Source organism: Nelusetta ayraudi, unplaced genomic scaffold, assembly GCF_046127955.1.
Source record: "Nelusetta ayraudi isolate G7.1 ecotype Tasmania unplaced genomic scaffold, CSIRO-AGI_Nayr_v1 ptg000039l, whole genome shotgun sequence".
NCBI lineage: Eukaryota > Metazoa > Chordata > Actinopteri > Tetraodontiformes > Monacanthidae > Nelusetta > Nelusetta ayraudi.
The window spans coordinates 2,787,412-2,813,705 of record NW_027466089.1 but is presented as its reverse complement, the minus strand read 5'-3'; the positions used below and the strand labels follow the sequence as shown (position 1 = coordinate 2,813,705).

The 26,294-nt window shown below is 48.0% G+C and overlaps 1 protein-coding gene and 28 non-coding genes across 29 annotated transcripts in view; 1 reads left to right on the top strand and 28 right to left on the bottom strand.

The window, feature by feature from the left end:
- LOC142892607 (NLR family CARD domain-containing protein 3-like) overlaps positions 1 to 26,294 on the top strand; it is a 406,144-nt gene that overhangs the window by 111,155 nt on the left and 268,695 nt on the right. The window lies entirely within an intron of this gene.
- On the bottom strand, positions 404 to 594 carry LOC142892858 (U2 spliceosomal RNA). Its single transcript, XR_012927560.1, has one exon. It is a non-coding gene; the product is annotated as a U2 spliceosomal RNA (small nuclear RNA).
- Positions 1,389 to 1,552, bottom strand: LOC142892895 (U1 spliceosomal RNA). The gene has a single exon (XR_012927593.1). It is a non-coding gene; the product is annotated as a U1 spliceosomal RNA (small nuclear RNA).
- LOC142892850 (U2 spliceosomal RNA) lies at positions 2,283 to 2,473 on the bottom strand. The gene has a single exon (XR_012927552.1). It is a non-coding gene; the product is annotated as a U2 spliceosomal RNA (small nuclear RNA).
- LOC142892894 (U1 spliceosomal RNA) lies at positions 3,266 to 3,429 on the bottom strand. Its single transcript, XR_012927592.1, has one exon. It is a non-coding gene; the product is annotated as a U1 spliceosomal RNA (small nuclear RNA).
- LOC142892820 (U2 spliceosomal RNA) lies at positions 4,160 to 4,350 on the bottom strand. The gene has a single exon (XR_012927524.1). It is a non-coding gene; the product is annotated as a U2 spliceosomal RNA (small nuclear RNA).
- LOC142892893 (U1 spliceosomal RNA) lies at positions 5,143 to 5,306 on the bottom strand. The gene has a single exon (XR_012927591.1). It is a non-coding gene; the product is annotated as a U1 spliceosomal RNA (small nuclear RNA).
- LOC142892819 (U2 spliceosomal RNA) lies at positions 6,037 to 6,227 on the bottom strand. The gene has a single exon (XR_012927523.1). It is a non-coding gene; the product is annotated as a U2 spliceosomal RNA (small nuclear RNA).
- On the bottom strand, positions 7,020 to 7,183 carry LOC142892892 (U1 spliceosomal RNA). Its single transcript, XR_012927590.1, has one exon. It is a non-coding gene; the product is annotated as a U1 spliceosomal RNA (small nuclear RNA).
- On the bottom strand, positions 7,914 to 8,104 carry LOC142892818 (U2 spliceosomal RNA). Its single transcript, XR_012927522.1, has one exon. It is a non-coding gene; the product is annotated as a U2 spliceosomal RNA (small nuclear RNA).
- Positions 8,897 to 9,060, bottom strand: LOC142892891 (U1 spliceosomal RNA). Its single transcript, XR_012927589.1, has one exon. It is a non-coding gene; the product is annotated as a U1 spliceosomal RNA (small nuclear RNA).
- Positions 9,791 to 9,981, bottom strand: LOC142892832 (U2 spliceosomal RNA). The gene has a single exon (XR_012927535.1). It is a non-coding gene; the product is annotated as a U2 spliceosomal RNA (small nuclear RNA).
- On the bottom strand, positions 10,776 to 10,939 carry LOC142892890 (U1 spliceosomal RNA). The gene has a single exon (XR_012927588.1). It is a non-coding gene; the product is annotated as a U1 spliceosomal RNA (small nuclear RNA).
- On the bottom strand, positions 11,670 to 11,860 carry LOC142892844 (U2 spliceosomal RNA). The gene has a single exon (XR_012927546.1). It is a non-coding gene; the product is annotated as a U2 spliceosomal RNA (small nuclear RNA).
- LOC142892889 (U1 spliceosomal RNA) lies at positions 12,653 to 12,816 on the bottom strand. Its single transcript, XR_012927587.1, has one exon. It is a non-coding gene; the product is annotated as a U1 spliceosomal RNA (small nuclear RNA).
- On the bottom strand, positions 13,547 to 13,737 carry LOC142892857 (U2 spliceosomal RNA). Its single transcript, XR_012927559.1, has one exon. It is a non-coding gene; the product is annotated as a U2 spliceosomal RNA (small nuclear RNA).
- Positions 14,530 to 14,693, bottom strand: LOC142892888 (U1 spliceosomal RNA). Its single transcript, XR_012927586.1, has one exon. It is a non-coding gene; the product is annotated as a U1 spliceosomal RNA (small nuclear RNA).
- LOC142892856 (U2 spliceosomal RNA) lies at positions 15,424 to 15,614 on the bottom strand. Its single transcript, XR_012927558.1, has one exon. It is a non-coding gene; the product is annotated as a U2 spliceosomal RNA (small nuclear RNA).
- Positions 16,409 to 16,572, bottom strand: LOC142892887 (U1 spliceosomal RNA). Its single transcript, XR_012927585.1, has one exon. It is a non-coding gene; the product is annotated as a U1 spliceosomal RNA (small nuclear RNA).
- LOC142892853 (U2 spliceosomal RNA) lies at positions 17,303 to 17,493 on the bottom strand. Its single transcript, XR_012927555.1, has one exon. It is a non-coding gene; the product is annotated as a U2 spliceosomal RNA (small nuclear RNA).
- On the bottom strand, positions 18,286 to 18,449 carry LOC142892886 (U1 spliceosomal RNA). Its single transcript, XR_012927584.1, has one exon. It is a non-coding gene; the product is annotated as a U1 spliceosomal RNA (small nuclear RNA).
- Positions 19,180 to 19,370, bottom strand: LOC142892816 (U2 spliceosomal RNA). The gene has a single exon (XR_012927520.1). It is a non-coding gene; the product is annotated as a U2 spliceosomal RNA (small nuclear RNA).
- On the bottom strand, positions 20,163 to 20,326 carry LOC142892884 (U1 spliceosomal RNA). Its single transcript, XR_012927583.1, has one exon. It is a non-coding gene; the product is annotated as a U1 spliceosomal RNA (small nuclear RNA).
- LOC142892815 (U2 spliceosomal RNA) lies at positions 21,057 to 21,247 on the bottom strand. Its single transcript, XR_012927519.1, has one exon. It is a non-coding gene; the product is annotated as a U2 spliceosomal RNA (small nuclear RNA).
- Positions 22,042 to 22,205, bottom strand: LOC142892883 (U1 spliceosomal RNA). The gene has a single exon (XR_012927582.1). It is a non-coding gene; the product is annotated as a U1 spliceosomal RNA (small nuclear RNA).
- On the bottom strand, positions 22,936 to 23,126 carry LOC142892814 (U2 spliceosomal RNA). The gene has a single exon (XR_012927518.1). It is a non-coding gene; the product is annotated as a U2 spliceosomal RNA (small nuclear RNA).
- Positions 23,921 to 24,084, bottom strand: LOC142892875 (U1 spliceosomal RNA). Its single transcript, XR_012927576.1, has one exon. It is a non-coding gene; the product is annotated as a U1 spliceosomal RNA (small nuclear RNA).
- On the bottom strand, positions 24,815 to 25,005 carry LOC142892813 (U2 spliceosomal RNA). Its single transcript, XR_012927517.1, has one exon. It is a non-coding gene; the product is annotated as a U2 spliceosomal RNA (small nuclear RNA).
- LOC142892864 (U1 spliceosomal RNA) lies at positions 25,800 to 25,963 on the bottom strand. The gene has a single exon (XR_012927565.1). It is a non-coding gene; the product is annotated as a U1 spliceosomal RNA (small nuclear RNA).

Below are 26,294 nucleotides of genomic sequence, written 5' to 3'. Positions count from 1 at the left end.
ATGTGCGATTCCAGTGGGAAATTCAGAGAAAAGAAGAACATTCTGAATCGTCAAGGGGAAAAACAAAACAAATGACCACTCAACTAATTCATCGAGGAGTAGAAAACGCAACGCTAAAGCACTAGCTGCAATGAATACAGCGGGACGGCACCAAAGAAAAGGCAGCAGACTGCTTGATGCCGGACCAACAGCTGACAGGTCGCAGTGCAACGCCCTCTGCTGTTTACTACGGAGATGTGCTCTAAGTCAGAGGACTGCAGGGGACGTGAAATCATACTTTACCCATTGTGGGAATTACGCACGGAAAGGCAAGCCCGCATGTGCTATTACAGAAGCGCTCCAAACCACCGATCAAATCTGACCTCAACCCCATCTAGTTGAGCTTGATTTTAGACAACGTAAGGAGGAGTGCACCGTTCCTGAAGATACTGCCATACCGGGTCGATGCGTGGAGTGGACGTAGCAAGCCCCTATTCCATCTCCCTGGTCCAAAAATCAATTTAATATATGGTCCCCGGGTAGGGGACGTATCAGATATTAAACTGATAAGAACAGATACTACACTTGATCATAGCCAAAAGGCCGAGAAGCGATGCCACGTCACTGGCGAGCACAGGGAGTCATTCCGCTCACAGCCACCCTCGCTCACGGCGCATCGCGGCAGCATTTACTTGGCCTCAACAACAACAAGGTGCTAAAAGTGTGGATGAACCTTGCATGGACAGTGAGCAGCAGAAGCCGCACACAAGTTGGCCAACCTAATGCAAGTGGATGCAGCTTAAAGTTAGTTCTGGCCACGTGACCACGTCCTGACCGATCCACAATGGCTTCCAACACCAAGTTTCCGTTCAAACTTCCTGCTACGTCTGGCAAGGAAATTGTCAGTCCGTGCAATCTTAACCCGCCACAAAACAAATTCAAATGATTAATGACGCTACTAGGACCAAAGGAAACACTGACCAATATCTATCTTGACACTCATGCACATCTCTCACACTCTGGAATGGAATGTCTTGGTCTCAGTCTTAATCTTGTTTGTCCATGTTTCAACAACTAATACCTAAATCAGTGTCAATTGTTTAACTGTCACCAAATCTTTTCTGGTTCCACCAGTGATTGGACACTGAAACTCAGGGAACAGAGAATGGGGAGAGAAAGTGGACACAAACGCAAGAGCTTTGTGTACAATCAAAACGGAGCCACAGAAACTTGGCCAGCAGCCTGATGAACGCAGCCAAGTGAGAAGCTCTGAACTTCAGTCAGAAAGCCTCTCAAGACAACATGTCATGATTCAAGAAGCCATCTGATCACGGGCATTGCGCACGCTGGACAGACAGCATTTCTTACTGGCGTACGAGAGAACGTACTCTTGCTTTTCAGCATCTGATCAGGGGAGAGCGCGAACGCAGTCCCCCACTACCAGAAATTATGCAGTCGAGATTCCCACATTTGGGGAATTCGCAGGGGTCAGCACAACCGGAGTGCAATGGTCGCGCCTCGCCCTGGGTGAACCACCTTCTTGATCATGGTGTCTCCCCTGCCAGGTAAGTATGAGTTGTCCATGGCTGACATGACCACGTCTTCCACAGTCATTCCGCGCTGGCTCACGGTGCTCGCCACGTGTTCACAGCCAAAGGCATGTCAGAAAGAAAAGCAATAGTTGATATTTGGTTGAATGAGAAAGAAATCTGTCCCAACCTCAGGTCTCCCAAATAACAGATTTGGACGTGAGCAATCCTTTTCCCACAGTTCACTGCTGCATGACCACAACAAAAGGGAATTCGGAAAACCACTCATTTCATCCCATTTACCTCCAAAAGAATCAACAACTAAACCACCAGAGAAAATGTGGCAAAAAGAGCTCCATTTGAAATCTGTGATGTGCGATTCCAGTGGGAAATTCAGAGAAAAGAAGAACATTCTGAATCGTCAAGGGGAAAAACAAAACAAATGACCACTCAACTAATTCATGGAGGAGTAGAAAACGCAACGCTAAAGCACTAGCTGCAATGAATACAGCGGGACGGCACCAAAGAAAAGGCAGCAGACTGCTTGATGCCGGACCAACAGCTGACAGGTCGCAGTGCAACGCCCTCTGCTGTTTACTACGGAGATGTGCTCTAAGTCAGAGGACTGCAGGGGACGTGAAATCATACTCTACCCATTGTGGGAATTACGCACGGAAAGGCAAGCCCGCATGTGCTATTAGAGAAGCGCTCCAAACCACCGATCAAATCTGACCTCAACCCCATCTAGTTGAGCTTGATTTTAGACAACGTAAGGAGGAGTGCACCGTTCCTGGAGATACTGCCATACCGCGTCGATGCGTGGAGTGGACGGAGCAAGCCCCTATTCCATCTCCCTGGTCCAAAAATCAATTTAATATATGGTCCCCGGGTAGGGAACGTATCAGATATTAAACTGATAAGAACAGATACTACACTTGATCTTAGCCAAAAGGCCGAGAAGCGATGCCACGTCACTGGCGAGCACAGGGAGTCATTCCGCTCACAGCCACCCTCGCTCACGGCGCATCGCGGCAGCATTTACTTGGCCTCAACAACAACAAGGTGCTAAAAGTGTGGATGAACCTTGCATGGACAGTGAGCAGCAGAAGCCGCACACAAGTTGGCCAACCTAATGCAAGTGGATGCAGCTTAAAGTTAGTTCTGGCCACGTGACCACGTCCTGACCGATCCACAATGGCTTCCAACACCAAGTTTCCGTTCAAACTTCCTGCTACGTCTGGCAAGGAAATTGTCAGTCCGTGCAATCTTAACCCGCCACAAAACAAATTCAAATGATTAATGACGCTACTAGGACCAAAGGAAACACTGACCAATATCTATCTTGACACTCATGCACATCTCTCACACTCTGGAATGGAATGTCTTGGTCTCAGTCTTAATCTTGTTTGTCCATGTTTCAACAACTAATACCTAAATCAGTGTCAATTGTTTAACTGTCACCAAATCTTTTCTGGTTCCACCAGTGATTGGACACTGAAACTCAGGGAACAGAGAATGGGGAGAGAAAGTGGACACAAACGCAAGAGCTTTGTGTACAATCGAAACGGAGCCACAGAAACTTGGCCAGCAGCCTGATGAACGCAGCCAAGTGAGAAGCTGAACTTCAGTCAGAAAGCCTCTCAAGACAACATGTCATGATTCAAGAAGCCATCTGATCACGGGCATTGCGCACGCTGGACAGACAGCATTTCTTACTGGCGTACGAGAGAACGTACTCTTGCTTTTCAACATCTGATCAGGGGAGAGCGCGAACGCAGTCCCCCACTACCAGAAATTATGCAGTCGAGATTCCCACATTTGGGGAATTCGCAGGGGTCAGCACAACCGGAGTGCAATGGTCGCGCCTCGCCCTGGGTGAACCACCTTCTTGATCATGGTGTCTCCCCTGCCAGGTAAGTATGAGTTGTCCATGGCTGACATGACCACGTCTTCCACAGTCATTCCGCGCTGGCTCACGGTGCTCGCCACGTGTTCACAGCCAAAGGCATGTCAGAAAGAAAAGCAATAGTTGATATTTGGTTGAATGAGAAAGAAATCTGTCCCAACCTCAGGTCTCCCAAATAACAGATTTGGACGTGAGCAATCCTTTTCCCACAGTTCACTGCTGCATGACCACAACAAAAGAGAATTCGGAAAACCACTCATTTCATCCCATTTACCTCCAAAAGAATCAACAACTAAACCACCAGAGAAAATGTGGCAAAAAGAGCTCCATTTGAAATCTGTGATGTGCGATTCCAGTGGGAAATTCAGAGAAAAGAAGAACATTCTGAATCGTCAAGGGGAAAAACAAAACAAATGACCACTCAACTAATTCATGGAGGAGTAGAAAACGCAACGCTAAAGCACTAGCTGCAATGAATACAGCGGGACGGCACCAAAGAAAAGGCAGCAGACTGCTTGATGCCGGACCAACAGCTGACAGGTCGCAGTGCAACGCCCTCTGCTGTTTACTACGGAGATGTGCTCTAAGTCAGAGGACTGCAGGGGACGTGAAATCATACTCTACCCATTGTGGGAATTACGCACGGAAAGGCAAGCCCGCATGTGCTATTACAGAAGCGCTCCAAACCACCGATCAAATCTGACCTCAACCCCATCTAGTTGAGCTTGATTTTAGACAACGTAAGGAGGAGTGCACCGTTCCTGGAGATACTGCCATACCGGGTCGATGCGTGGAGTGGACGGAGCAAGCCCCTATTCCATCTCCCTGGTCCAAAAATCAATTTAATATATGGTCCCCGGGTAGGGGACGTATCAGATATTAAACTGATAAGAACAGATACTACACTTGATCTTAGCCAAAAGGCCGAGAAGCGATGCCACGTCACTGGCGAGCACAGGGAGTCATTCCGCTCACAGCCACCCTCGCTCACGGCGCATCGCGGCAGCATTTACTTGGCCTCAACAACAACAAGGTGCTAAAAGTGTGGATGAACCTTGCATGGACAGTGAGCAGCAGAAGCCGCACACAAGTTGGCCAACCTAATGCAAGTGGATGCAGCTTAAAGTTAGTTCTGGCCACGTGACCACGTCCTGACCGATCCACAATGGCTTCCAACACCAAGTTTCCGTTCAAACTTCCTGCTACGTCTGGCAAGGAAATTGTCAGTCCGTGCAATCTTAACCCGCCACAAAACAAATTCAAATGATTAATGACGCTACTAGGACCAAAGGAAACACTGACCAATATCTATCTTGACACTCGTGCACATCTCTCACACTCTGGAATGGAATGTCTTGGTCTCAGTCTTAATCTTGTTTGTCCATGTTTCAACAACTAATACCTAAATCAGTGTCAATTGTTTAACTGTCACCAAATCTTTTCTGGTTCCACCAGTGATTGGACACTGAAACTCAGGGAACAGAGAATGGGGAGAGAAAGTGGACACAAACGCAAGAGCTTTGTGTACAATCGAAACGGAGCCACAGAAACTTGGCCAGCAGCCTGATGAACGCAGCCAAGTGAGAAGCTGAACTTCAGTCAGAAAGCCTCTCAAGACAACATGTCATGATTCAAGAAGCCATCTGATCACGGGCATTGCGCACGCTGGACAGACAGCATTTCTTACTGGCGTACGAGAGAACGTACTCTTGCTTTTCAACATCTGATCAGGGGAGAGCGCGAACGCAGTCCCCCACTACCAGAAATTATGCAGTCGAGATTCCCACATTTGGGGAATTCGCAGGGGTCAGCACAACCGGAGTGCAATGGTCGCGCCTCGCCCTGGGTGAACCACCTTCTTGATCATGGTGTCTCCCCTGCCAGGTAAGTATGAGTTGTCCATGGCTGACATGACCACGTCTTCCACAGTCATTCCGCGCTGGCTCACGGTGCTCGCCACGTGTTCACAGCCAAAGGCATGTCAGAAAGAAAAGCAATAGTTGATATTTGGTTGAATGAGAAAGAAATCTGTCCCAACCTCAGGTCTCCCAAATAACAGATTTGGACGTGAGCAATCCTTTTCCCACAGTTCACTGCTGCATGACCACAACAAAAGGGAATTCGGAAAACCACTCATTTCATCCCATTTACCTCCAAAAGAATCAACAACTAAACCACCAGAGAAAATGTGGCAAAAAGAGCTCCATTTGAAATCTGTGATGTGCGATTCCAGTGGGAAATTCAGAGAAAAGAAGAACATTCTGAATCGTCAAGGGGAAAAACAAAACAAATGACCACTCAACTAATTCATCGAGGAGTAGAAAACGCAACGCTAAAGCACTAGCTGCAATGAATACAGCGGGACGGCACCAAAGAAAAGGCAGCAGACTGCTTGATGCCGGACCAACAGCTGACAGGTCGCAGTGCAACGCCCTCTGCTGTTTACTACGGAGATGTGCTCTAAGTCAGAGGACTGCAGGGGACGTGAAATCATACTCTACCCATTGTGGGAATTACGCACGGAAAGGCAAGCCCGCATGTGCTATTACAGAAGCGCTCCAAACCACCGATCAAATCTGACCTCAACCCCATCTAGTTGAGCTTGATTTTAGACAACGTAAGGAGGAGTGCACCGTTCCTGGAGATACTGCCATACCGGGTCGATGCGTGGAGTGGACGGAGCAAGCCCCTATTCCATCTCCCTGGTCCAAAAATCAATTTAATATATGGTCCCCGGGTAGGGGACGTATCAGATATTAAACTGATAAGAACAGATACTACACTTGATCTTAGCCAAAAGGCCGAGAAGCGATGCCACGTCACTGGCGAGCACAGGGAGTCATTCCGCTCACAGCCACCCTCGCTCACGGCGCATCGCGGCAGCATTTACTTGGCCTCAACAACAACAAGGTGCTAAAAGTGTGGATGAACCTTGCATGGACAGTGAGCAGCAGAAGCCGCACACAAGTTGGCCAACCTAATGCAAGTGGATGCAGCTTAAAGTTAGTTCTGGCCACGTGACCACGTCCTGACCGATCCACAATGGCTTCCAACACCAAGTTTCCGTTCAAACTTCCTGCTACGTCTGGCAAGGAAATTGTCAGTCCGTGCAATCTTAACCCGCCACAAAACAAATTCAAATGATTAATGACGCTACTAGGACCAAAGGAAACACTGACCAATATCTATCTTGACACTCGTGCACATCTCTCACACTCTGGAATGGAATGTCTTGGTCTCAGTCTTAATCTTGTTTGTCCATGTTTCAACAACTAATACCTAAATCAGTGTCAATTGTTTAACTGTCACCAAATCTTTTCTGGTTCCACCAGTGATTGGACACTGAAACTCAGGGAACAGAGAATGGGGAGAGAAAGTGGACACAAACGCAAGAGCTTTGTGTACAATCGAAACGGAGCCACAGAAACTTGGCCAGCAGCCTGATGAACGCAGCCAAGTGAGAAGCTGAACTTCAGTCAGAAAGCCTCTCAAGACAACATGTCATGATTCAAGAAGCCATCTGATCACGGGCATTGCGCACGCTGGACAGACAGCATTTCTTACTGGCGTACGAGAGAACGTACTCTTGCTTTTCAACATCTGATCAGGGGAGAGCGCGAACGCAGTCCCCCACTACCAGAAATTATGCAGTCGAGATTCCCACATTTGGGGAATTCGCAGGGGTCAGCACAACCGGAGTGCAATGGTCGCGCCTCGCCCTGGGTGAACCACCTTCTTGATCATGGTGTCTCCCCTGCCAGGTAAGTATGAGTTGTCCATGGCTGACATGACCACGTCTTCCACAGTCATTCCGCGCTGGCTCACGGTGCTCGCCACGTGTTCACAGCCAAAGGCATGTCAGAAAGAAAAGCAATAGTTGATATTTGGTTGAATGAGAAAGAAATCTGTCCCAACCTCAGGTCTCCCAAATAACAGATTTGGACGTGAGCAATCCTTTTCCCACAGTTCACTGCTGCATGACCACAACAAAAGGGAATTCGGAAAACCACTCATTTCATCCCATTTACCTCCAAAAGAATCAACAACTAAACCACCAGAGAAAATGTGGCAAAAAGAGCTCCATTTGAAATCTGTGATGTGCGATTCCAGTGGGAAATTCAGAGAAAAGAAGAACATTCTGAATCGTCAAGGGGAAAAACAAAACAAATGACCACTCAACTAATTCATCGAGGAGTAGAAAACGCAACGCTAAAGCACTAGCTGCAATGAATACAGCGGGACGGCACCAAAGAAAAGGCAGCAGACTGCTTGATGCCGGACCAACAGCTGACAGGTCGCAGTGCAACGCCCTCTGCTGTTTACTACGGAGATGTGCTCTAAGTCAGAGGACTGCAGGGGACGTGAAATCATACTTTACCCATTGTGGGAATTACGCACGGAAAGGCAAGCCCGCATGTGCTATTACAGAAGCGCTCCAAACCACCGATCAAATCTGACCTCAATCCCATCTAGTTGAGCTTGATTTTAGACAACGTAAGGAGGAGTGCACCGTTCCTGGAGATACTGCCATACCGGGTCGATGCGTGGAGTGGACGGAGCAAGCCCCTATTCCATCTCCCTGGTCCAAAAATCAATTTAATATATGGTCCCCGGGTAGGGGACGTATCAGATATTAAACTGATAAGAACAGATACTACACTTGATCTTAGCCAAAAGGCCGAGAAGCGATGCCACGTCACTGGCGAGCACAGGGAGTCATTCCGCTCACAGCCACCCTCGCTCACGGCGCATCGCGGCAGCATTTACTTGGCCTCAACAACAACAAGGTGCTAAAAGTGTGGATGAACCTTGCATGGACAGTGAGCAGCAGAAGCCGCACACAAGTTGGCCAACCTAATGCAAGTGGATGCAGCTTAAAGTTAGTTCTGGCCACGTGACCACGTCCTGACCGATCCACAATGGCTTCCAACACAAAGTTTCCGTTCAAACTTCCTGCTACGTCTGGCAAGGAAATTGTCAGTCCGTGCAATCTTAACCCGCCACAAAACAAATTCAAATGATTAATGACGCTACTAGGACCAAAGGAAACACTGACCAATATCTATCTTGACACTCGTGCACATCTCTCACACTCTGGAATGGAATGTCTTGGTCTCAGTCTTAATCTTGTTTGTCCATGTTTCAACAACTAATACCTAAATCAGTGTCAATTGTTTAACTGTCACCAAATCTTTTCTGGTTCCACCAGTGATTGGACACTGAAACTCAGGGAACAGAGAATGGGGAGAGAAAGTGGACACAAACGCAAGAGCTTTGTGTACAATCGAAACGGAGCCACAGAAACTTGGCCAGCAGCCTGATGAACGCAGCCAAGTGAGAAGCTGAACTTCAGTCAGAAAGCCTCTCAAGACAACATGTCATGATTCAAGAAGCCATCTGATCACGGGCATTGCGCACGCTGGACAGACAGCATTTCTTACTGGCGTACGAGAGAACGTACTCTTGCTTTTCAACATCTGATCAGGGGAGAGCGCGAACGCAGTCCCCCACTACCAGAAATTATGCAGTCGAGATTCCCACATTTGGGGAATTCGCAGGGGTCAGCACAACCGGAGTGCAATGGTCGCGCCTCGCCCTGGGTGAACCACCTTCTTGATCATGGTGTCTCCCCTGCCAGGTAAGTATGAGTTGTCCATGGCTGACATGACCACGTCTTCCACAGTCATTCCGCGCTGGCTCACGGTGCTCGCCACGTGTTCACAGCCAAAGGCATGTCAGAAAGAAAAGCAATAGTTGATATTTGGTTGAATGAGAAAGAAATCTGTCCCAACCTCAGGTCTCCCAAATAACAGATTTGGACGTGAGCAATCCTTTTCCCACAGTTCACTGCTGCATGACCACAACAAAAGGGAATTCGGAAAACCACTCATTTCATCCCATTTACCTCCAAAAGAATCAACAACTAAACCACCAGAGAAAATGTGGCAAAAAGAGCTCCATTTGAAATCTGTGATGTGCGATTCCAGTGGGAAATTCAGAGAAAAGAAGAACATTCTGAATCGTCAAGGGGAAAAACAAAACAAATGACCACTCAACTAATTCATCGAGGAGTAGAAAACGCAACGCTAAAGCACTAGCTGCAATGAATACAGCGGGACGGCACCAAAGAAAAGGCAGCAGACTGCTTGATGCCGGACCAACAGCTGACAGGTCGCAGTGCAACGCCCTCTGCTGTTTACTACGGAGATGTGCTCTAAGTCAGAGGACTGCAGGGGACGTGAAATCATACTTTACCCATTGTGGGAATTACGCACGGAAAGGCAAGCCCGCATGTGCTATTACAGAAGCGCTCCAAACCACCGATCAAATCTGACCTCAATCCCATCTAGTTGAGCTTGATTTTAGACAACGTAAGGAGGAGTGCACCGTTCCTGGAGATACTGCCATACCGGGTCGATGCATGGAGTGGACGGAGCAAGCCCCTATTCCATCTCCCTGGTCCAAAAATCAATTTAATATATGGTCCCCGGGTAGGGGACGTATCAGATATTAAACTGATAAGAACAGATACTACACTTGATCTTAGCCAAAAGGCCGAGAAGCGATGCCACGTCACTGGCGAGCACAGGGAGTCATTCCGCTCACAGCCACCCTCGCTCACGGCGCATCGCGGCAGCATTTACTTGGCCTCAACAACAACAAGGTGCTAAAAGTGTGGATGAACCTTGCATGGACAGTGAGCAGCAGAAGCCGCACACAAGTTGGCCAACCTAATGCAAGTGGATGCAGCTTAAAGTTAGTTCTGGCCACGTGACCACGTCCTGACCGATCCACAATGGCTTCCAACACCAAGTTTCCGTTCAAACTTCCTGCTACGTCTGGCAAGGAAATTGTCAGTCCGTGCAATCTTAACCCGCCACAAAACAAATTCAAATGATTAATGACGCTACTAGGACCAAAGGAAACACTGACCAATATCTATCTTGACACTCATGCACATCTCTCACACTCTGGAATGGAATGTCGTGGTCTCAGTCTTAATCTTGTTTGTCCATGTTTCAACAACTAATACCTAAATCAGTGTCAATTGTTTAACTGTCACCAAATCTTTTCTGGTTCCACCAGTGATTGGACACTGAAACTCAGGGAACAGAGAATGGGGAGAGAAAGTGAACACAAACGCAAGAGCTTTGTGTACAATCGAAACGGAGCCACAGAAACTTGGCCAGCAGCCTGATGAACGCAGCCAAGTGAGAAGCTCTGAACTTCAGTCAGAAAGCCTCTCAAGACAACATGTCATGATTCAAGAAGCCATCTGATCACGGGCATTGCGCACGCTGGACAGACAGCATTTCTTACTGGCGTACGAGAGAACGTACTCTTGCTTTTCAACATCTGATCAGGGGAGAGCGCGAACGCAGTCCCCCACTACCAGAAATTATGCAGTCGAGATTCCCACATTTGGGGAATTCGCAGGGGTCAGCACAACCGGAGTGCAATGGTCGCGCCTCGCCCTGGGTGAACCACCTTCTTGATCATGGTGTCTCCCCTGCCAGGTAAGTATGAGTTGTCCATGGCTGACATGACCACGTCTTCCACAGTCATTCCGCGCTGGCTCACGGTGCTCGCCACGTGTTCACAGCCAAAGGCATGTCAGAAAGAAAAGCAATAGTTGATATTTGGTTGAATGAGAAAGAAATCTGTCCCAACCTCAGGTCTCCCAAATAACAGATTTGGACGTGAGCAATCCTTTTCCCACAGTTCACTGCTGCATGACCACAACAAAAGGGAATTCGGAAAACCACTCATTTCATCCCATTTACCTCCAAAAGAATCAACAACTAAACCACCAGAGAAAATGTGGCAAAAAGAGCTCCATTTGAAATCTGTGATGTGCGATTCCAGTGGGAAATTCAGAGAAAAGAAGAACATTCTGAATCGTCAAGGGGAAAAACAAAACAAATGACCACTCAACTAATTCATCGAGGAGTAGAAAACGCAACGCTAAAGCACTAGCTGCAATGAATACAGCGGGACGGCACCAAAGAAAAGGCAGCAGACTGCTTGATGCCGGACCAACAGCTGACAGGTCGCAGTGCAACGCCCTCTGCTGTTTACTACGGAGATGTGCTCTAAGTCAGAGGACTGCAGGGGACGTGAAATCATACTCTACCCATTGTGGGAATTACGCACGGAAAGGCAAGCCCGCATGTGCTATTACAGAAGCGCTCCAAACCACCGATCAAATCTGACCTCAACCCCATCTAGTTGTGCTTGATTTTAGACAACGTAAGGAGGAGTGCACCGTTCCTGGAGATACTGCCATACCGGGTCGATGCGTGGAGTGGACGGAGCAAGCCCCTATTCCATCTCCCTGGTCCAAAAATCAATTTAATATATGGTCCCCGGGTAGGAGACGTATCAGATATTAAACTGATAAGAACAGATACTACACTTGATCTTAGCCAAAAGGCCGAGAAGCGATGCCACGTCACTGGCGAGCACAGGGAGTCATTCCGCTCACAGCCACCCTCGCTCACGGCGCATCGCGGCAGCATTTACTTGGCCTCAACAACAACAAGGTGCTAAAAGTGTGGATGAACCTTGCATGGACAGTGAGCAGCAGAAGCCGCACACAAGTTGGCCAACCTAATGCAAGTGGATGCAGCTTAAAGTTAGTTCTGGCCACGTGACCACGTCCTGACCGATCCACAATGGCTTCCAACACCAAGTTTCCGTTCAAACTTCCTGCTACGTCTGGCAAGGAAATTGTCAGTCCGTGCAATCTTAACCCGCCACAAAACAAATTCAAATGATTAATGACGCTACTAGGACCAAAGGAAACACTGACCAATATCTATCTTGACACTCATGCACATCTCTCACACTCTGGAATGGAATGTCTTGGTCTCAGTCTTAATCTTGTTTGTCCATGTTTCAACAACTAATACCTAAATCAGTGTCAATTGTTTAACTGTCACCAAATCTTTTCTGGTTCCACCAGTGATTGGACACTGAAACTCAGGGAACAGAGAATGGGGAGAGAAAGTGGACACAAACGCAAGAGCTTTGTGTACAATCGAAACGGAGCCACAGAAACTTGGCCAGCAGCCTGATGAACGCAGCCAAGTGAGAAGCTGAACTTCAGTCAGAAAGCCTCTCAAGACAACATGTCATGATTCAAGAAGCCATCTGATCACGGGCATTGCGCACGCTGGACAGACAGCATTTCTTACTGGCGTACGAGAGAACGTACTCTTGCTTTTCAACATCTGATCAGGGGAGAGCGCGAACGCAGTCCCCCACTACCAGAAATTATGCAGTCGAGATTCCCACATTTGGGGAATTCGCAGGGGTCAGCACAACCGGAGTGCAATGGTCGCGCCTCGCCCTGGGTGAACCACCTTCTTGATCATGGTGTCTCCCCTGCCAGGTAAGTATGAGTTGTCCATGGCTGACATGACCACGTCTTCCACAGTCATTCCGCGCTGGCTCACGGTGCTCGCCACGTGTTCACAGCCAAAAGCATGTCAGAAAGAAAAGCAATAGTTGATATTTGGTTGAATGAGAAAGAAATCTGTCCCAACCTCAGGTCTCCCAAATAACAGATTTGGACGTGAGCAATCCTTTTCCCACAGTTCACTGCTGCATGACCACAACAAAAGGGAATTCGGAAAACCACTCATTTCATCCCATTTACCTCCAAAAGAATCAACAACTAAACCACCAGAGAAAATGTGGCAAAAAGAGCTCCATTTGAAATCTGTGATGTGCGATTCCAGTGGGAAATTCAGAGAAAAGAAGAACATTCTGAATCGTCAAGGGGAAAAACAAAACAAATGACCACTCAACTAATTCATCGAGGAGTAGAAAACGCAACGCTAAAGCACTAGCTGCAATGAATACAGCGGGACGGCACCAAAGAAAAGGCAGCAGACTGCTTGATGCCGGACCAACAGCTGACAGGTCGCAGTGCAACGCCCTCTGCTGTTTACTACGGAGATGTGCTCTAAGTCAGAGGACTGCAGGGGACGTGAAATCATACTTTACCCATTGTGGGAATTACGCACGGAAAGGCAAGCCCGCATGTGCTATTACAGAAGCGCTCCAAACCACCGATCAAATCTGACCTCAACCCCATCTAGTTGAGCTTGATTTTAGACAACGTAAGGAGGAGTGCACCGTTCCTGAAGATACTGCCATACCGGGTCGATGCGTGGAGTGGACGTAGCAAGCCCCTATTCCATCTCCCTGGTCCAAAAATCAATTTAATATATGGTCCCCGGGTAGGGGACGTATCAGATATTAAACTGATAAGAACAGATACTACACTTGATCATAGCCAAAAGGCCGAGAAGCGATGCCACGTCACTGGCGAGCACAGGGAGTCATTCCGCTCACAGCCACCCTCGCTCACGGCGCATCGCGGCAGCATTTACTTGGCCTCAACAACAACAAGGTGCTAAAAGTGTGGATGAACCTTGCATGGACAGTGAGCAGCAGAAGCCGCACACAAGTTGGCCAACCTAATGCAAGTGGATGCAGCTTAAAGTTAGTTCTGGCCACGTGACCACGTCCTGACCGATCCACAATGGCTTCCAACACCAAGTTTCCGTTCAAACTTCCTGCTACGTCTGGCAAGGAAATTGTCAGTCCGTGCAATCTTAACCCGCCACAAAACAAATTCAAATGATTAATGACGCTACTAGGACCAAAGGAAACACTGACCAATATCTATCTTGACACTCATGCACATCTCTCACACTCTGGAATGGAATGTCTTGGTCTCAGTCTTAATCTTGTTTGTCCATGTTTCAACAACTAATACCTAAATCAGTGTCAATTGTTTAACTGTCACCAAATCTTTTCTGGTTCCACCAGTGATTGGACACTGAAACTCAGGGAACAGAGAATGGGGAGAGAAAGTGGACACAAACGCAAGAGCTTTGTGTACAATCGAAACGGAGCCACAGAAACTTGGCCAGCAGCCTGATGAACGCAGCCAAGTGAGAAGCTGAACTTCAGTCAGAAAGCCTCTCAAGACAACATGTCATGATTCAAGAAGCCATCTGATCACGGGCATTGCGCACGCTGGACAGACAGCATTTCTTACTGGCGTACGAGAGAACGTACTCTTGCTTTTCAACATCTGATCAGGGGAGAGCGCGAACGCAGTCCCCCACTACCAGAAATTATGCAGTCGAGATTCCCACATTTGGGGAATTCGCAGGGGTCAGCACAACCGGAGTGCAATGGTCGCGCCTCGCCCTGGGTGAACCACCTTCTTGATCATGGTGTCTCCCCTGCCAGGTAAGTATGAGTTGTCCATGGCTGACATGACCACGTCTTCCACAGTCATTCCGCGCTGGCTCACGGTGCTCGCCACGTGTTCACAGCCAAAAGCATGTCAGAAAGAAAAGCAATAGTTGATATTTGGTTGAATGAGAAAGAAATCTGTCCCAACCTCAGGTCTCCCAAATAACAGATTTGGACGTGAGCAATCCTTTTCCCACAGTTCACTGCTGCATGACCACAACAAAAGGGAATTCGGAAAACCACTCATTTCATCCCATTTACCTCCAAAAGAATCAACAACTAAACCACCAGAGAAAATGTGGCAAAAAGAGCTCCATTTGAAATCTGTGATGTGCGATTCCAGTGGGAAATTCAGAGAAAAGAAGAACATTCTGAATCGTCAAGGGGAAAAACAAAACAAATGACCACTCAACTAATTCATCGAGGAGTAGAAAACGCAACGCTAAAGCACTAGCTGCAATGAATACAGCGGGACGGCACCAAAGAAAAGGCAGCAGACTGCTTGATGCCGGACCAACAGCTGACAGGTCGCAGTGCAACGCCCTCTGCTGTTTACTACGGAGATGTGCTCTAAGTCAGAGGACTGCAGGGGACGTGAAATCATACTTTACCCATTGTGGGAATTACGCACGGAAAGGCAAGCCCGCATGTGCTATTACAGAAGCGCTCCAAACCACCGATCAAATCTGACCTCAACCCCATCTAGTTGAGCTTGATTTTAGACAACGTAAGGAGGAGTGCACCGTTCCTGAAGATACTGCCATACCGGGTCGATGCGTGGAGTGGACGTAGCAAGCCCCTATTCCATCTCCCTGGTCCAAAAATCAATTTAATATATGGTCCCCGGGTAGGGGACGTATCAGATATTAAACTGATAAGAACAGATACTACACTTGATCATAGCCAAAAGGCCGAGAAGCGATGCCACGTCACTGGCGAGCACAGGGAGTCATTCCGCTCACAGCCACCCTCGCTCACGGCGCATCGCGGCAGCATTTACTTGGCCTCAACAACAACAAGGTGCTAAAAGTGTGGATGAACCTTGCATGGACAGTGAGCAGCAGAAGCCGCACACAAGTTGGCCAACCTAATGCAAGTGGATGCAGCTTAAAGTTAGTTCTGGCCACGTGACCACGTCCTGACCGATCCACAATGGCTTCCAACACCAAGTTTCCGTTCAAACTTCCTGCTACGTCTGGCAAGGAAATTGTCAGTCCGTGCAATCTTAACCCGCCACAAAACAAATTCAAATGATTAATGACGCTACTAGGACCAAAGGAAACACTGACCAATATCTATCTTGACACTCATGCACATCTCTCACACTCTGGAATGGAATGTCTTGGTCTCAGTCTTAATCTTGTTTGTCCATGTTTCAACAACTAATACCTAAATCAGTGTCAATTGTTTAACTGTCACCAAATCTTTTCTGGTTCCACCAGTGATTGGACACTGAAACTCAGGGAACAGAGAATGGGGAGAGAAAGTGGACACAAACGCAAGAGCTTTGTGTACAATCAAAACGGAGCCACAGAAACTTGGCCAGCAGCCTGATGAACGCAGCCAAGTGAGAAGCTCTGAACTTCAGTCAGAAAGCCTCTCAAGACAACATGTCATGATTCAAGAAGCCATCTGATCACGGGCATTGCGCACGCTGGACAGACAGCATTTCTTACTGGCGTACGAGAGAACGTACTCTTGCTTTTCAGCATCTGATCAGGGGAGAGCGCGAACGCAGTCCCCCACTACCAGAAATTATGCAGTCGAGATTCCCACATTTGGGGAATTCGCAGGGGTCAGCACAACCGGAGTGCAATGGTCGCGCCTCGCCCTGGGTGAACCACCTTCTTGATCATGGTGTCTCCCCTGCCAGGTAAGTATGAGTTGTCCATGGCTGACATGACCACGTCTTCCACAGTCATTCCGCGCTGGCTCACGGTGCTCGCCACGTGTTCACAGCCAAAGGCATGTCAGAAAGAAAAGCAATAGTTGATATTTGGTTGAATGAGAAAGAAATCTGTCCCAACCTCAGGTCTCCCAAATAACAGATTTGGACGTGAGCAATCCTTTTCCCACAGTTCACTGCTGCATGACCACAACAAAAGGGAATTCGGAAAACCACTCATTTCATCCCATTTACCTCCAAAAGAATCAACAACTAAACCACCAGAGAAAATGTGGCAAAAAGAGCTCCATTTGAAATCTGTGATGTGCGATTCCAGTGGGAAATTCAGAGAAAAGAAGAACATTCTGAATCGTCAAGGGGAAAAACAAAACAAATGACCACTCAACTAATTCATGGAGGAGTAGAAAACGCAACGCTAAAGCACTAGCTGCAATGAATACAGCGGGACGGCACCAAAGAAAAGGCAGCAGACTGCTTGATGCCGGACCAACAGCTGACAGGTCGCAGTGCAACGCCCTCTGCTGTTTACTACGGAGATGTGCTCTAAGTCAGAGGACTGCAGGGGACGTGAAATCATACTCTACCCATTGTGGGAATTACGCACGGAAAGGCAAGCCCGCATGTGCTATTAGAGAAGCGCTCCAAACCACCGATCAAATCTGACCTCAACCCCATCTAGTTGAGCTTGATTTTAGACAACGTAAGGAGGAGTGCACCATTCCTGGAGATACTGCCATACCGCGTCGATGCGTGGAGTGGACGGAGCAAGCCCCTATTCCATCTCCCTGGTCCAAAAATCAATTTAATATATGGTCCCCGGGTAGGGAACGTATCAGATATTAAACTGATAAGAACAGATACTACACTTGATCTTAGCCAAAAGGCCGAGAAGCGATGCCACGTCACTGGCGAGCACAGGGAGTCATTCCGCTCACAGCCACCCTCGCTCACGGCGCATCGCGGCAGCATTTACTTGGCCTCAACAACAACAAGGTGCTAAAAGTGTGGATGAACCTTGCATGGACAGTGAGCAGCAGAAGCCGCACACAAGTTGGCCAACCTAATGCAAGTGGATGCAGCTTAAAGTTAGTTCTGGCCACGTGACCACGTCCTGACCGATCCACAATGGCTTCCAACACCAAGTTTCCGTTCAAACTTCCTGCTACGTCTGGCAAGGAAATTGTCAGTCCGTGCAATCTTAACCCGCCACAAAACAAATTCAAATGATTAATGACGCTACTAGGACCAAAGGAAACACTGACCAATATCTATCTTGACACTCGTGCACATCTCTCACACTCTGGAATGGAATGTCTTGGTCTCAGTCTTAATCTTGTTTGTCCATGTTTCAACAACTAATACCTAAATCAGTGTCAATTGTTTAACTGTCACCAAATCTTTTCTGGTTCCACCAGTGATTGGACACTGAAACTCAGGGAACAGAGAATGGGGAGAGAAAGTGGACACAAACGCAAGAGCTTTGTGTACAATCGAAACGGAGCCACAGAAACTTGGCCAGCAGCCTGATGAACGCAGCCAAGTGAGAAGCTGAACTTCAGTCAGAAAGCCTCTCAAGACAACATGTCATGATTCAAGAAGCCATCTGATCACGGGCATTGCGCACGCTGGACAGACAGCATTTCTTACTGGCGTACGAGAGAACGTACTCTTGCTTTTCAACATCTGATCAGGGGAGAGCGCGAACGCAGTCCCCCACTACCAGAAATTATGCAGTCGAGATTCCCACATTTGGGGAATTCGCAGGGGTCAGCACAACCGGAGTGCAATGGTCGCGCCTCGCCCTGGGTGAACCACCTTCTTGATCATGGTGTCTCCCCTGCCAGGTAAGTATGAGTTGTCCATGGCTGACATGACCACGTCTTCCACAGTCATTCCGCGCTGGCTCACGGTGCTCGCCACGTGTTCACAGCCAAAGGCATGTCAGAAAGAAAAGCAATAGTTGATATTTGGTTGAATGAGAAAGAAATCTGTCCCAACCTCAGGTCTCCCAAATAACAGATTTGGACGTGAGCAATCCTTTTCCCACAGTTCACTGCTGCATGACCACAACAAAAGAGAATTCGGAAAACCACTCATTTCATCCCATTTACCTCCAAAAGAATCAACAACTAAACCACCAGAGAAAATGTGGCAAAAAGAGCTCCATTTGAAATCTGTGATGTGCGATTCCAGTGGGAAATTCAGAGAAAAGAAGAACATTCTGAATCGTCAAGGGGAAAAACAAAACAAATGACCACTCAACTAATTCATGGAGGAGTAGAAAACGCAACGCTAAAGCACTAGCTGCAATGAATACAGCGGGACGGCACCAAAGAAAAGGCAGCAGACTGCTTGATGCCGGACCAACAGCTGACAGGTCGCAGTGCAACGCCCTCTGCTGTTTACTACGGAGATGTGCTCTAAGTCAGAGGACTGCAGGGGACGTGAAATCATACTCTACCCATTGTGGGAATTACGCACGGAAAGGCAAGCCCGCATGTGCTATTACAGAAGCGCTCCAAACCACCGATCAAATCTGACCTCAACCCCATCTAGTTGAGCTTGATTTTAGACAACGTAAGGAGGAGTGCACCGTTCCTGGAGATACTGCCATACCGGGTCGATGCGTGGAGTGGACGGAGCAAGCCCCTATTCCATCTCCCTGGTCCAAAAATCAATTTAATATATGGTCCCCGGGTAGGGGACGTATCAGATATTAAACTGATAAGAACAGATACTACACTTGATCTTAGCCAAAAGGCCGAGAAGCGATGCCACGTCACTGGCGAGCACAGGGAGTCATTCCGCTCACAGCCACCCTCGCTCACGGCGCATCGCGGCAGCATTTACTTGGCCTCAACAACAACAAGGTGCTAAAAGTGTGGATGAACCTTGCATGGACAGTGAGCAGCAGAAGCCGCACACAAGTTGGCCAACCTAATGCAAGTGGATGCAGCTTAAAGTTAGTTCTGGCCACGTGACCACGTCCTGACCGATCCACAATGGCTTCCAACACCAAGTTTCCGTTCAAACTTCCTGCTACGTCTGGCAAGGAAATTGTCAGTCCGTGCAATCTTAACCCGCCACAAAACAAATTCAAATGATTAATGACGCTACTAGGACCAAAGGAAACACTGACCAATATCTATCTTGACACTCGTGCACATCTCTCACACTCTGGAATGGAATGTCTTGGTCTCAGTCTTAATCTTGTTTGTCCATGTTTCAACAACTAATACCTAAATCAGTGTCAATTGTTTAACTGTCACCAAATCTTTTCTGGTTCCACCAGTGATTGGACACTGAAACTCAGGGAACAGAGAATGGGGAGAGAAAGTGGACACAAACGCAAGAGCTTTGTGTACAATCGAAACGGAGCCACAGAAACTTGGCCAGCAGCCTGATGAACGCAGCCAAGTGAGAAGCTGAACTTCAGTCAGAAAGCCTCTCAAGACAACATGTCATGATTCAAGAAGCCATCTGATCACGGGCATTGCGCACGCTGGACAGACAGCATTTCTTACTGGCGTACGAGAGAACGTACTCTTGCTTTTCAACATCTGATCAGGGGAGAGCGCGAACGCAGTCCCCCACTACCAGAAATTATGCAGTCGAGATTCCCACATTTGGGGAATTCGCAGGGGTCAGCACAACCGGAGTGCAATGGTCGCGCCTCGCCCTGGGTGAACCACCTTCTTGATCATGGTGTCTCCCCTGCCAGGTAAGTATGAGTTGTCCATGGCTGACATGACCACGTCTTCCACAGTCATTCCGCGCTGGCTCACGGTGCTCGCCACGTGTTCACAGCCAAAGGCATGTCAGAAAGAAAAGCAATAGTTGATATTTGGTTGAATGAGAAAGAAATCTGTCCCAACCTCAGGTCTCCCAAATAACAGATTTGGACGTGAGCAATCCTTTTCCCACAGTTCACTGCTGCATGACCACAACAAAAGGGAATTCGGAAAACCACTCATTTCATCCCATTTACCTCCAAAAGAATCAACAACTAAACCACCAGAGAAAATGTGGCAAAAAGAGCTCCATTTGAAATCTGTGATGTGCGATTCCAGTGGGAAATTCAGAGAAAAGAAGAACATTCTGAATCGTCAAGGGGAAAAACAAAACAAATGACCACTCAACTAATTCATCGAGGAGTAGAAAACGCAACGCTAAAGCACTAGCTGCAATGAATACAGCGGGACGGCACCAAAGAAAAGGCAGCAGACTGCTTGATGCCGGACCAACAGCTGACAGGTCGCAGTGCAACGCCCTCTGCTGTTTACTACGGAGATGTGCTCTAAGTCAGAGGACTGCAGGGGACGTGAAATCATGCTTTACCCATTGTGGGAATTACGCACGGAAAGGCAAGCCCGCATGTGCTATTACAGAAGCGCTCCAAACCACCGATCAAATCTGACCTCAACCCCATCTAGTTGAGCTTGATTTTAGACAACGTAAGGAGGAGTGCACCGTTCCTGGAGATACTGCCATACCGGGTCGATGCGTGGAGTGGACGGAGCAAGCCCCTATTCCATCTCCCTGGTCCAAAAATCAATTTAATATATGGTCCCCGGGTAGGGGACGTATCAGATATTAAACTGATAAGAACAGATACTACACTTGATCTTAGCCAAAAGGCCGAGAAGCGATGCCACGTCACTGGCGAGCACAGGGAGTCATTCCGCTCACAGCCACCCTCGCTCACGGCGCATCGCGGCAGCATTTACTTGGCCTCAACAACAACAAGGTGCTAAAAGTGTGGATGAACCTTGCATGGACAGTGAGCAGCAGAAGCCGCACACAAGTTGGCCAACCTAATGCAAGTGGATGCAGCTTAAAGTTAGTTCTGGCCACGTGACCACGTCCTGACCGATCCACAATGGCTTCCAACACCAAGTTTCCGTTCAAACTTCCTGCTACGTCTGGCAAGGAAATTGTCAGTCCGTGCAATCTTAACCCGCCACAAAACAAATTCAAATGATTAATGACGCTACTAGGACCAAAGGAAACACTGACCAATATCTATCTTGACACTCATGCACATCTCTCACACTCTGGAATGGAATGTCTTGGTCTCAGTCTTAATCTTGTTTGTCCATGTTTCAACAACTAATACCTAAATCAGTGTCAATTGTTTAACTGTCACCAAATCTTTTCTGGTTCCACCAGTGATTGGACACTGAAACTCAGGGAACAGAGAATGGGGAGAGAAAGTGGACACAAACGCAAGAGCTTTGTGTACAATCGAAACGGAGCCACAGAAACTTGGCCAGCAGCCTGATGAACGCAGCCAAGTGAGAAGCTCTGAACTTCAGTCAGAAAGCCTCTCAAGACAACATGTCATGATTCAAGAAGCCATCTGATCACGGGCATTGCGCACGCTGGACAGACAGCATTTCTTACTGGCGTACGAGAGAACGTACTCTTGCTTTTCAACATCTGATCAGGGGAGAGCGCGAACGCAGTCCCCCACTACCAGAAATTATGCAGTCGAGATTCCCACATTTGGGGAATTCGCAGGGGTCAGCACAACCGGAGTGCAATGGTCGCGCCTCGCCCTGGGTGAACCACCTTCTTGATCATGGTGTCTCCCCTGCCAGGTAAGTATGAGTTGTCCATGGCTGACATGACCACGTCTTCCACAGTCATTCCGCGCTGGCTCACGGTGCTCGCCACGTGTTCACAGCCAAAGGCATGTCAGAAAGAAAAGCAATAGTTGATATTTGGTTGAATGAGAAAGAAATCTGTCCCAACCTCAGGTCTCCCAAATAACAGATTTGGACGTGAGCAATCCTTTTCCCACAGTTCACTGCTGCATGACCACAACAAAAGGGAATTCGGAAAACCACTCATTTCATCCCATTTACCTCCAAAAGAATCAACAACTAAACCACCAGAGAAAATGTGGCAAAAAGAGCTCCATTTGAAATCTGTGATGTGCGATTCCAGTGGGAAATTCAGAGAAAAGAAGAACATTCTGAATCGTCAAGGGGAAAAACAAAACAAATGACCACTCAACTAATTCATGGAGGAGTAGAAAACGCAACGCTAAAGCACTAGCTGCAATGAATACAGCGGGACGGCACCAAAGAAAAGGCAGCAGACTGCTTGATGCCGGACCAACAGCTGACAGGTCGCAGTGCAACGCCCTCTGCTGTTTACTACGGAGATGTGCTCTAAGTCAGAGGACTGCAGGGGACGTGAAATCATACTCTACCCATTGTGGGAATTACGCACGGAAAGGCAAGCCCGCATGTGCTATTACAGAAGCGCTCCAAACCACCGATCAAATCTGACCTCAACCCCATCTAGTTGAGCTTGATTTTAGACAACGTAAGGAGGAGTGCACCGTTCCTGGAGATACTGCCATACCGGGTCGATGCGTGGAGTGGACGGAGCAAGCCCCTATTCCATCTCCCTGGTCCAAAAATCAATTTAATATATGGTCCCCGGGTAGGGGACGTATCAGATATTAAACTGATAAGAACAGATACTACACTTGATCTTAGCCAAAAGGCCGAGAAGCGATGCCACGTCACTGGCGAGCACAGGGAGTCATTCCGCTCACAGCCACCCTCGCTCACGGCGCATCGCGGCAGCATTTACTTGGCCTCAACAACAACAAGGTGCTAAAAGTGTGGATGAACCTTGCATGGACAGTGAGCAGCAGAAGCCGCACACAAGTTGGCCAACCTAATGCAAGTGGATGCAGCTTAAAGTTAGTTCTGGCCACGTGACCACGTCCTGACCGATCCACAATGGCTTCCAACACCAAGTTTCCGTTCAAACTTCCTGCTACGTCTGGCAAGGAAATTGTCAGTCCATGCAATCTTAACCCGCCACAAAACAAATTCAAATGATTAATGACGCTACTAGGACCAAAGGAAACACTGACCAATATCTATCTTGACACTCATGCACATCTCTCACACTCTGGAATGGAATGTCTTGGTCTCAGTCTTAATCTTGTTTGTCCATGTTTCAACAACTAATACCTAAATCAGTGTCAATTGTTTAACTGTCACCAAATCTTTTCTGGTTCCACCAGTGATTGGACACTGAAACTCAGGGAACAGAGAATGGGGAGAGAAAGTGGACACAAACGCAAGAGCTTTGTGTACAATCGAAACGGAGCCACAGAAACTTGGCCAGCAGCCTGATGAACGCAGCCAAGTGAGAAGCTCTGAACTTCAGTCAGAAAGCCTCTCAAGACAACATGTCATGATTCAAGAAGCCATCTGATCACGGGCATTGCGCACGCTGGACAGACAGCATTTCTTACTGGCGTACGAGAGAACGTACTCTTGCTTTTCAACATCTGATCAGGGGAGAGCGCGAACGCAGTCCCCCACTACCAGAAATTATGCAGTCGAGATTCCCACATTTGGGGAATTCGCAGGGGTCAGCACAACCGGAGTGCAATGGTCGCGCCTCGCCCTGGGTGAACCACCTTCTTGATCATGGTGTCTCCCCTGCCAGGTAAGTATGAGTTGTCCATGGCTGACATGACCACGTCTTCCACAGTCATTCCGCGCTGGCTCACGGTGCTCGCCACGTGTTCACAGCCAAAGGCATGTCAGAAAGAAAAGCAATAGTTGATATTTGGTTGAATGAGAAAGAAATCTGTCCCAACCTCAGGTCTCCCAAATAACAGATTTGGACGTGAGCAATCCTTTTCCCACAGTTCACTGCTGCATGACCACAACAAAAGGGAATTCGGAAAACCACTCATTTCATCCCATTTACCTCCAAAAGAATCAACAACTAAACCACCAGAGAAAATGTGGCAAAAAGAGCTCCATTTGAAATCTGTGATGTGCGATTCCAGTGGGAAATTCAGAGAAAAGAAGAACATTCTGAATCGTCAAGGGGAAAAACAAAACAAATGACCACTCAACTAATTCATGGAGGAGTAGAAAACGCAACGCTAAAGCACTAGCTGCAATGAATACAGCGGGACGGCACCAAAGAAAAGGCAGCAGACTGCTTGATGCCGGACCAACAGCTGACAGGTCGCAGTGCAACGCCCTCTGCTGTTTACTACGGAGATGTGCTCTAAGTCAGAGGACTGCAGGGGACGTGAAATCATACTCTACCCATTGTGGGAATTACGCACGGAAAGGCAAGCCCGCATGTGCTATTACAGAAGCGCTCCAAACCACCGATCAAATCTGACCTCAACCCCATCTAGTTGAGCTTGATTTTAGACAACGTAAGGAGGAGTGCACCGTTCCTGGAGATACTGCCATACCGGGTCGATGCGTGGAGTGGACGGAGCAAGCCCCTATTCCATCTCCCTGGTCCAAAAATCAATTTAATATATGGTCCCCGGGTAGGGGACGTATCAGATATTAAACTGATAAGAACAGATACTACACTTGATCTTAGCCAAAAGGCCGAGAAGCGATGCCACGTCACTGGCGAGCACAGGGAGTCATTCCGCTCACAGCCACCCTCGCTCACGGCGCATCGCGGCAGCATTTACTTGGCCTCAACAACAACAAGGTGCTAAAAGTGTGGATGAACCTTGCATGGACAGTGAGCAGCAGAAGCCGCACACAAGTTGGCCAACCTAATGCAAGTGGATGCAGCTTAAAGTTAGTTCTGGCCACGTGACCACGTCCTGACCGATCCACAATGGCTTCCAACACCAAGTTTCCGTTCAAACTTCCTGCTACGTCTGGCAAGGAAATTGTCAGTCCGTGCAATCTTAACCCGCCACAAAACAAATTCAAATGATTAATGACGCTACTAGGACCAAAGGAAACACTGACCAATATCTATCTTGACACTCATGCACATCTCTCACACTCTGGAATGGAATGTCTTGGTCTCAGTCTTAATCTTGTTTGTCCATGTTTCAACAACTAATACCTAAATCAGTGTCAATTGTTTAACTGTCACCAAATCTTTTCTGGTTCCACCAGTGATTGGACACTGAAACTCAGGGAACAGAGAATGGGGAGAGAAAGTGAACACAAACGCAAGAGCTTTGTGTACAATCGAAACGGAGCCACAGAAACTTGGCCAGCAGCCTGATGAACGCAGCCAAGTGAGAAGCTCTGAACTTCAGTCAGAAAGCCTCTCAAGACAACATGTCATGATTCAAGAAGCCATCTGATCACGGGCATTGCGCACGCTGGACAGACAGCATTTCTTACTGGCGTACGAGAGAACGTACTCTTGCTTTTCAACATCTGATCAGGGGAGAGCGCGAACGCAGTCCCCCACTACCAGAAATTATGCAGTCGAGATTCCCACATTTGGGGAATTCGCAGGGGTCAGCACAACCGGAGTGCAATGGTCGCGCCTCGCCCTGGGTGAACCACCTTCTTGATCATGGTGTCTCCCCTGCCAGGTAAGTATGAGTTGTCCATGGCTGACATGACCACGTCTTCCACAGTCATTCCGCGCTGGCTCACGGTGCTCGCCACGTGTTCACAGCCAAAGGCATGTCAGAAAGAAAAGCAATAGTTGATATTTGGTTGAATGAGAAAGAAATCTGTCCCAACCTCAGGTCTCCCAAATAACAGATTTGGACGTGAGCAATCCTTTTCCCACAGTTCACTGCTGCATGACCACAACAAAAGGGAATTCGGAAAACCACTCATTTCATCCCATTTACCTCCAAAAGAATCAACAACTAAACCACCAGAGAAAATGTGGCAAAAAGAGCTCCATTTGAAATCTGTGATGT